This window comes from Octodon degus, unplaced genomic scaffold (genome assembly GCF_000260255.1).
Source record: "Octodon degus isolate 3935 unplaced genomic scaffold, OctDeg1.0 scaffold00093, whole genome shotgun sequence".
Taxonomy (NCBI): Eukaryota; Metazoa; Chordata; class Mammalia; order Rodentia; family Octodontidae; genus Octodon; species Octodon degus.
In genome coordinates this window covers 9,310,170-9,318,848 of record NW_004524669.1, presented here as the reverse complement: position 1 = coordinate 9,318,848, position 8,679 = coordinate 9,310,170, and the positions used below count along the sequence as shown (strand labels likewise).

Here is an 8,679-nt window from a genome sequence, read left to right as displayed (position 1 = left end):
TGGAAACAACCAAGATGCCCATCACCTTAGGAATGGATGAAAAGGATGTGGTATTTTTATACAATGTAGTATTACTCAGCTATAAAAAATGATAAACTTGAAGCCTTTATATTGAAGTGGATGCCACTTGAAGATATACTCATAAGTGAAATAAACCAGACACACATATATAAATATCATATATTTTTCCTAGTATGAGAACTCAAAGGAAGAAATATAAATAGACGGGTATAATACAATTAAAAGGAAAGCAAGAATTCGAGGACTAGGCAATAAAGAGAGAGCAAGGAGAAGAGCTAGGAAACATGACAGGCAAGCCATATAATTATATGTACAAGATGGATAAGTCAATGATCCTGAGGATCTCCAGAAGATTTTTGAATCTAGAAGTTAATTGGAAGGATTCTCACCCTGACTAACTATATATACTGAGACCTGTGAACTAAGAAACTGCATTGAAGATGGCAATTTGTAATAGTAGGTTCATGCTTTGAGAGCCTGTCATTCTGGTCTTCTGAATACAGGCTGCTTGTCATGACACACCAGTTGCTGCCATGCTGTCTCTTGGGTAGATGATTGCTTAAAAAGGAAGGGGTTGGTGAATGAAGGCAGGAGACAGGAAAAGGAGTGTTGCGGGACTGTCCTGAAACAATGTTGTATGTAGTTAGATTTCTGGACTTATGTGTAAATATATATAATTCTTTATTCCTATTTTTAAAATATTTTTTAATTTTTAAATTTTTTGTCATATTCTGTAGAGACTTAAACTTCAACATATCAATACTTTATGAAAAATACCTCTTCCATGTTATGCCTAAGATGTTTGGTATTCAGACAGACAGTGAGGTTAAGTTCAGCAGTATAGGTTATATGGTAATAACAATAAGCTTCTCTTCTGGAGGGTTAACAACCTAAGTTTGCAGACCAAAATTAGAGAAAAAGGAGGGCTGCAAGGAAAGCCAAGATTTTGGACTGTTATTTTAGGGTATCTTATCTTAACTATATTTAGTTTAGTTCCACCCCCTTCCACCATACCGGGGATTGAACTCAAGACTTTGCACTTGCCAGGCAGGTGCTCATACTGCTGAGGTATATCCCCAGCCCAACATTTTGGCCCTAGCCTTCCAATGTCAATTGAGAATCAGGACATATGAGAACTTGTACTGTAACATCATGTAACTCGGTTGTGTCCCAAAATTTCTGATCAAGGAGATTATGGGGACAAAGAGGAACGTGATCGATGATGTGGAGTGTGCCTAAAGAGAGTCATTTGGAGAGAAAACATTCTCTCAGGCTGTCACAGAGAGCAAACTGGCCAAGCAATGGCCATGACTCATCTACATGACTGACACTGACAAAACATATACTATCTGAAGTATAGGGTCTCAGGATAAATCCTGAGGGGATTTGACTTACCTCATCAGATCCAAAAGCTACGATTCTTATTACATAGGTCTTGCTTTATCTTGGCCTTAACCCTCCAGCAGAAAAGTATAAAAATGAAGTATAAGAAGTAAAGCCATGTTGTTATGTTGAGCTGTAGGAGACTCAGGTCAACAACTTCTGGGATTGCCAGTCAAGCAGAAGAACTAATACTATTATGGACTACTGGACTATTTTGAAATATTTTGCTGAGTTCACATACCTATAATATTTAAATGACAGAACTAAACAAAAAATAGGATACAGATGAATTACCATTTTGTATCTGTGTATTCATAGTGGTTAGGATAGATATATAGCTACAATCTCTTAGTTCAATGAATAGAAGGATTTGTTCTAATAGTGTTTGTAAATAGGATTTCATGTCTGCATGTTGTACAACAAATAACCACTGGGAAGACAGTATGCAATGTGTTAATTATTGGAACTGTTCTACCAATTTGATTTGAATGTGTCTCATTGCTATTTGTTTCTCAATAAATTATGGGAAAAATAATTATTTTTTTATATTACAAACTTTAAAGGCCTATAATGTTTCCTATTGTATCTTCCTTTGGCTTTCTTTTATCAGGACAAGGAAATGCCATTACCAAGCTATTTGTTAGACATAAAGGCCACATTATTACATAATTATTTCTAAACTTTAAATTTATCTATTGTTAGCACTCAGCTAATTAAAGAAAACACTAAATTTAATTTATCAGAATATTTTTGGCCTATTGTTCACATAGGCCATGTGCTATCTTAGAAGTGTAAGGATATCAATTATCAACAAAATTGCAATTTTCTGTTAGTTTCCGAGCAGGAATTTGACTACTACCAGCAAAATGTTAAGTGTTTTAAATTTGCTTTCCTTCACTGAAGCAGGAAGCACACAATGCTCCTTGAGGTTGGCAGCACACTTCATGAAAACACACTCTCATGAGATAACATTATGCCTTCTAGCAATCTTTTTTTAATTTTTATTTTTAGGGAAGGGTCTACAGAGTGTTCAGGGTCTCACTACTAGATCATACTCATATTGATCTACCTGTCTGCAGCCTCCCAAGAGCTGGGATTACTGTGCACTAGCACATCCAGTCTCATTTGCTGTCTCAGTGCGCATGGGGATGGGGCTGGTACTACAGGCTCAGGGATTGAACCCTGGCCCCTGCACCTGCTTGCAGGTGCTTTAATCCGCTGAGCTATTTGGCTGGCCCCCAAGCAATCTTGTTTCCTTTTTTCAAAACCAAACTTTCAAATATCACTTAACATTAAAACAATAGAAAATAATTTTTAAGAAAATTTGAAACATGCACCACAACAAATAAAAATCCATACTGAGCCATTTTACTTTCCCAAGGGGGAATACAATTTTTCTCCTTTCAGTTGTTCAAACTCTCAAGTCCTAAAATTTCCACTGCTCTGGAAATTCAGTTGCCAGCAGCTATTGAGTTGCTGCTTTGGATTGACTGAAAGGAAGAAGGTAACTGCTGCCTTCTGAACATTTTTAAAAATGTTTATTTTTAAAATATATAAATATATATGCACATTTTTGGCCAGTTTACTGTTCGTGTTAAGATTGAAACATCTTTGTCCATCCTTTTCTGGTCCTCTGTTGGAGTCTCTTCCTCCTAGGTATCTGACAATTATTATTTTCAAAAGAGAGTGCTTTTCTTTGCAGAAACCTGAGACTGCAGATTCCTAACCGTGGAGACTTCAAAACATGAAAATATTCTTGTGCTACAGATTAAGAGATCAGTCCCATAAATGTATGCTACCACAGCATATTTCAGCATTATTTTCAGTTAGACATGGCAAAATAAATATTAGGTGTGTCAATATTAAGTGTGTTAGTGAGCACACTTAAGATGTTTGTTTAGCAGTTCTGACTCTGCAGTCATAGTGACCTCTCTGCGCTGGTTCGGCAGCACGGGTATTAAAATTGGAGCCATAATGACTTCCTTATCCCCCTAATTTTTCTTAAACAATTGAAGTAACAACATAAGCCTCACTTTCAAACAAGCTCTCCAGCCACATAAATATTTTTAAAAACTCATTATTTAGTAACAAACAACTAAAGCAGCAGTTTCCAGCTTTAAAAATATTTTCAAGTTAGAAATATTTAATACCATTTTGTAGGCCAACATAAAAATACAGGTGTATACCACCACACCCTGTCTCATTTGCTAGCTCAGTGCGCCCTGGGGGCGGGGCCCGCACGGCAGGCCCCAGGATCGAACCCCAGGCCCCGGGCCTGCTTGCAAGTGCTTTAATCCAGTGAGCTATTTGGCTGGCCCTTAATTGCATCTCTTAAAAAAAAAGATAACAGCATTTTTCAGTGCATGGATATCTTAATATCCTTCCTTGCGCAAGTAAATTTTTTAAAGAGGAAAAATAAAAGAGAGAAAAGCAATAAGAACCCCCACCTTCACCCTTCTATTGTATTTTTCCTGATGGGTAAAAATCAAATTTACCTTTAGAAGTTTGTATTGGGCTCTTCATGAATGCAGATTTCTCCACAAAACAACATGCTGTTACAGAGCATGCAACATGAAGGGAACGCCATCGTGCTGACGAGTATGACTGGCAAAGTAGAGTCCTTCTGTAAAGGTAAGGCAGAGATTTGAACATGTATGTAATAAAAGTCCAAATAAACCTTTCTCCAGCTCAAACTGTGACAACTTTCTGCCAAAGCACTCCAAAATTTGTTTTCTTAGTCTTGTCCATGATATTCAAAATTATGCCATATGTCTGAAAGTGTTGACATCGGATTCATCTCTTCTGATGTATGTGTGTTCTATTACCATTCCATTTGTTCTTTTATCATTTTCTTTTGTGGTAAGAACATATGTTTTGAAGTTTCTACTAATTCAGTCTGCAGCTGAGCATTACTAATTTTCTTTCTCATTTTCATTATTTGTACGATAGCTTCCTGGGTTCTCAATATTCTAAGTTGAACTTTTCCTTCATTCTCTTTTTCCATCATCCTTTCTGTAACAAGTTGCAAGTGTCCAATCAAGTTGAGTTGACCCCTTTTCTGAACTTTGGCATTTTTTATTAAAATGAACTCCTGGTTCACTGAGATGAGGGTACCTTCTGTGAAGTCCCTGGGTGAGCCAACTTGAGGTTCATACAATAAAACTTGCTGTTTGAGCTTTGGGAAAGCTACTAATGACTGTAAAGTCCTTCTAAGTTCAGCATCAGGGAGTTCAGTTACAAGTTTTAGATTTTCAAAGCTGATCTTTTCTCTGGGTCTTTGGTTCCATGCAAACAGCACAGCCAGCTGAAATGTGGTCACCTCCAACTCACACTGGCCTGCTTCATTCTTAAATGTTATAATTCCATTTGACCTGAGATATGCCAGTGTAATTTTCTACCTCTATGATTTTTTTTGTAAAATTCTTCTACTTCAGGTATCAAATTCCAGTTCAGAAGGAAGTCAAAGACTTTCTCAGAGCTTCTTGACTAGTCACCAGCATTCAGAATTTTTATGTTAACAGAATCAGCTGGTAAAGCCAACTTATTGTTTTTGTGCATTTCCTTAAAAGCTTGGTTCAGATATTCAGATACTTTTATGTCCTGAAACATTTTAGCAAGCTTATCTACATAATCTGCTGGCATACTAACTTTTCTTAACCACTCTACCATATTTTATTCAATTTCACTATTGGCAGAGATGTCTAAGATATGTCACAGAGCTTTGTGGTACCTCATGAAAATACCTTTGTTTTGTACATATTTGAGTACATATTTGAGCTTCTTTGACAAGTTTGCTAAATCTATTAAATAGTGTAAGTAACTGCTCAACATATTTCTCAGAGTCAGGGGTAACAGTTTCAGCATCTGTTACCATATCTGCCAGGCCAGCACTTAGAATGTGTTGCTCCAAGTCTCTCAGCCGTGGCTCTATCCCATTAGGAACTTTGTCCATCGATGGGAACTTTAAGTGTAGTTTTTCAGTTTCATTTCACTTGATCACGCCTTGGCCCTCCGCTAAGAGACTCTCTTTAAATGACGTCACCAAGGCACGCACACAACGTTCCATGAGCTCCAGCAGCATTGCACTCTCCTCTTGTTTCTAAATAACGTAATGCTTGTTTTTCCTCTTTTAATTTAGCATCTGCATAGTTTATGTAATTCTGTACACCATTTTGCCTTGTAAACATGAGGGTGCCTGTGCCCTATGAAATCTTTCTGTTGCATCCAAGTATGCCTTCTAAAAATTATCCCTAAAAACCTGAAGCATATCCTCCAGATTAGAACAAAGGTTGACGCAGTGCCCAGCTTACTTCAGTGCCCAGCTGAGTATCAAAAGCTTCTCCTGATCTTTCGGCATGTACTAGCTTCATTGCTCTATTTTGTAATCTGTTTTTAATATTTGGAAAAATTGATTCATTCCATGTATCAAGCACGAGCTTGCGCACAAGACTGCCTTCCACACGTGTTTTTATATCGCTGATGTGTTTACCCACTAGAGTCATCTCTAGCTGACACAGGGTTTTGGTAAAATATCACTGTGTAAAGACTTTCTTCCATTTAATAACATTAGCAAAGCTGTGGCGACTTGATGTCTCAATATTCGTGCTTAATAAATTCAAGGATATCTTCTTTTGCAGCCTGATGAATTTTTTCTGGGCCTCTAGCATCCAAGAGACAGACTGCACGAGCATCCAAAACCGGATCAAACCACTGTTGTTTTGTAGCAGATTCCTGGCGTAAGAGCTTCAAAACAATTGGATGCATAAAATCCACATGTCTTCACATTGAAGAGAACCTTTATTCTTTAACAGATCACAGGTCGCCATGTTCTTGCAGTTTTGGCTCTTTCCACTTGGTGAGACTTGGGGCGCTGTGGGCCCCGCCCCAGGACGGCGTCACGCGCACCTGCACTTCCTCTCGCCGCCCCGCTACGTGGTCACCAGCGTAGTCGCCCCAGGCGATGACAGCGCCGCACGGACGACGGTCACTGGAGCCCACCTGACTCGGAGCGGGAGCGTCGGCGCCCCAGCTCCCTGTCCCTTCCTTGGGAAGAGCCTCCGCAGCTGCCTCCGGCAGCCCAGCAGCGTTTTGTTGTTGCCATTTTCCCTTTCCCAGAGTATTCACAATAGATGCATATTCCTCCTTCCACGGAGAGCACTTTGTCTTCAGCGGCTGTGCTCATCTTGGGAAAGCTACACTTTATGTCAATAAATTCAAACGCTTCATAAACTTTTAAACTGAGCCTACTGTTTCAGTGCATAATACAGAGTAGCCTCAAAATGAAAAAAAAAAAAAACAAAACAAAAAAAACAAAAAACAAAAAACAGGAGCCATCAATAGGTACACCTGTTACAGTTATCAATTGAATTCCTTTTTAAAAAATGTATTTGGTACAGGGTCTGCAGGATCTACAGGGTCTCACTACGTAGATCCGACTGGTAGTGATCCTCCTGTGTTCACCCTCCCGAGCGTTGGGATTACAGGCCTGCCCACCACGCCCGTCTCAGAGCACGCTAGAGCTGGGCAGCAGGGCACGCTGGGGGCGCACCTGGCACTGCACTCAGCCTGGCAGGCTCTTTAGTTCGCTGAGTATCTGGTCGACCCTTATCAACTGAATTCTGAAAAAGATCAGAAAAAACTTTAGAATCAGGTAAGCAATCATTTGAAATAACGTGCTTTTGGTTTTTTTAATTTAGAAGAATTTAACACAACTTGCATTGTAGAGCACTTGGCTAATATGCATGAACCCCTGGGTCCAATCCCCGGCACGAGAACAAAGAGCAAAGCAAAGGTCCTTAAGTTCTAAGGCCTTACAATTTTCAGTTAAAAGTATCTACACTGGCCTGGAGCCATGTCTGAAATTTTGCTTTTATGCACACTGAGATAACTCATGAAATAATCACCCTTTACTTATTCAAAGTGAAAAATCAAAATAAACTTTAGCATTTCACTCTACTTTGACTATTGAATTTTTATTGATGTGTAATAACCAGTACTGGTGAGGAGATAATTAAATTGATCATTACCTACTTATGGTGCCTTATCACTGGCACAATCTTTTGGGAAATAAATGTTAAAACATTTTTCTTTACTCCTGGAAATTTATATAAGGAAATAACATGAGGAAACATTCATATAAAAGATGATTATTATGGCACTATGTATAATAGAATGAAGTTAGAAATAACCTAAATATCAAAATGTAAGAATTATTGAATATAGCACAGCAGTTTATTAATCCCAGCATTGAAAAAGTCTGAGGAAGAGGATCATAAATTCAAATCCTACCAAGGTAATTTAGCAAAGACTTGACTCAAAATAAAATAAAAGGAGGAAGGGTTGTAGCTCAGTGGTAGAAGACAAGTCACCAGACCTTACTTCCTCCAGTGAGGTCTCATCACTTGAAGCTCGTGCCCTCCCACTTCTACTTCTAGTGCTCATTCTTTTGTTGCTGAGGCCAAATACCCAACACCCTACCAGAAGGAAGGAAGGAAGGACTACTTTCCTCATTTTTCAAGGCTTTCAGTCCGTGGTCACCTGAGTCCAAGGTAGAATGTTATGGCAGATGGACTTGGTGATGAAAGCTGTGCAACTCGTGGCATCTGGGAGCAGAGAGAGGGGAGTGGCCTGAGAAAATGGGAAGGGCCACATATACTCCCCGGGTGACACCCTGTGGCCCTTCAGGCACACCTAGAAGTGTGCTCTGCTACTTTCCTAGCAGTCTGTGCAGCCCACCAAGTCAGCCATGAAGATTCACCACCCTTTTATCCCTGTGTAATCTTCATAGCAAAGCACATCTCTTCAAATTGTGAATCTCCAGAGCTGATAACAAGGTCAGAATCCCAACACCATCCAACTATTCTGTGCAGCACCAGAATCATTTGCTACCTTTTCCAAAGTCCCAACAATCCTCATGTCACTCAAAAGGCCAAACTCATGATCTCCACTAGCATTCAATCAGAAGTCTTAGTTTTGAAGTCCTGGAAAATTAGACCAGTGATGCTATGCCAAGATACAACGGCACAGGTTCCTGTTCCAAAGGAGAGCAATGAGGGCGATGTAAATGCATCAGGCAGAAGCAAGACCAAAACCCAGGAGATCAAGTATTACATCATCTGCCTCTGTGTCCAGCCAATGTGGCCATGTGATGTAATGTGAGGCTGCTTTCCAACCAATGCAGGAGGCCCTGGTTCCCAAGAGCGTGGGCAGCACTGACCCTGCAGCCTAGTGGTGCAGCCCCGTGGCCTCTCCGGAGGTGGCTCTGCTGGCCAGCTG

General features: G+C 39.6%; 1 pseudogene; it reads right to left on the bottom strand.

The window, feature by feature from the left end:
• Window positions 1-4,163: 4,163 nt before the first annotated feature.
• LOC101561949 lies at window positions 4,164-6,230 on the bottom strand (annotated as a pseudogene).
• Between the last annotated feature and the right edge of the window lie 2,449 nt (window positions 6,231-8,679).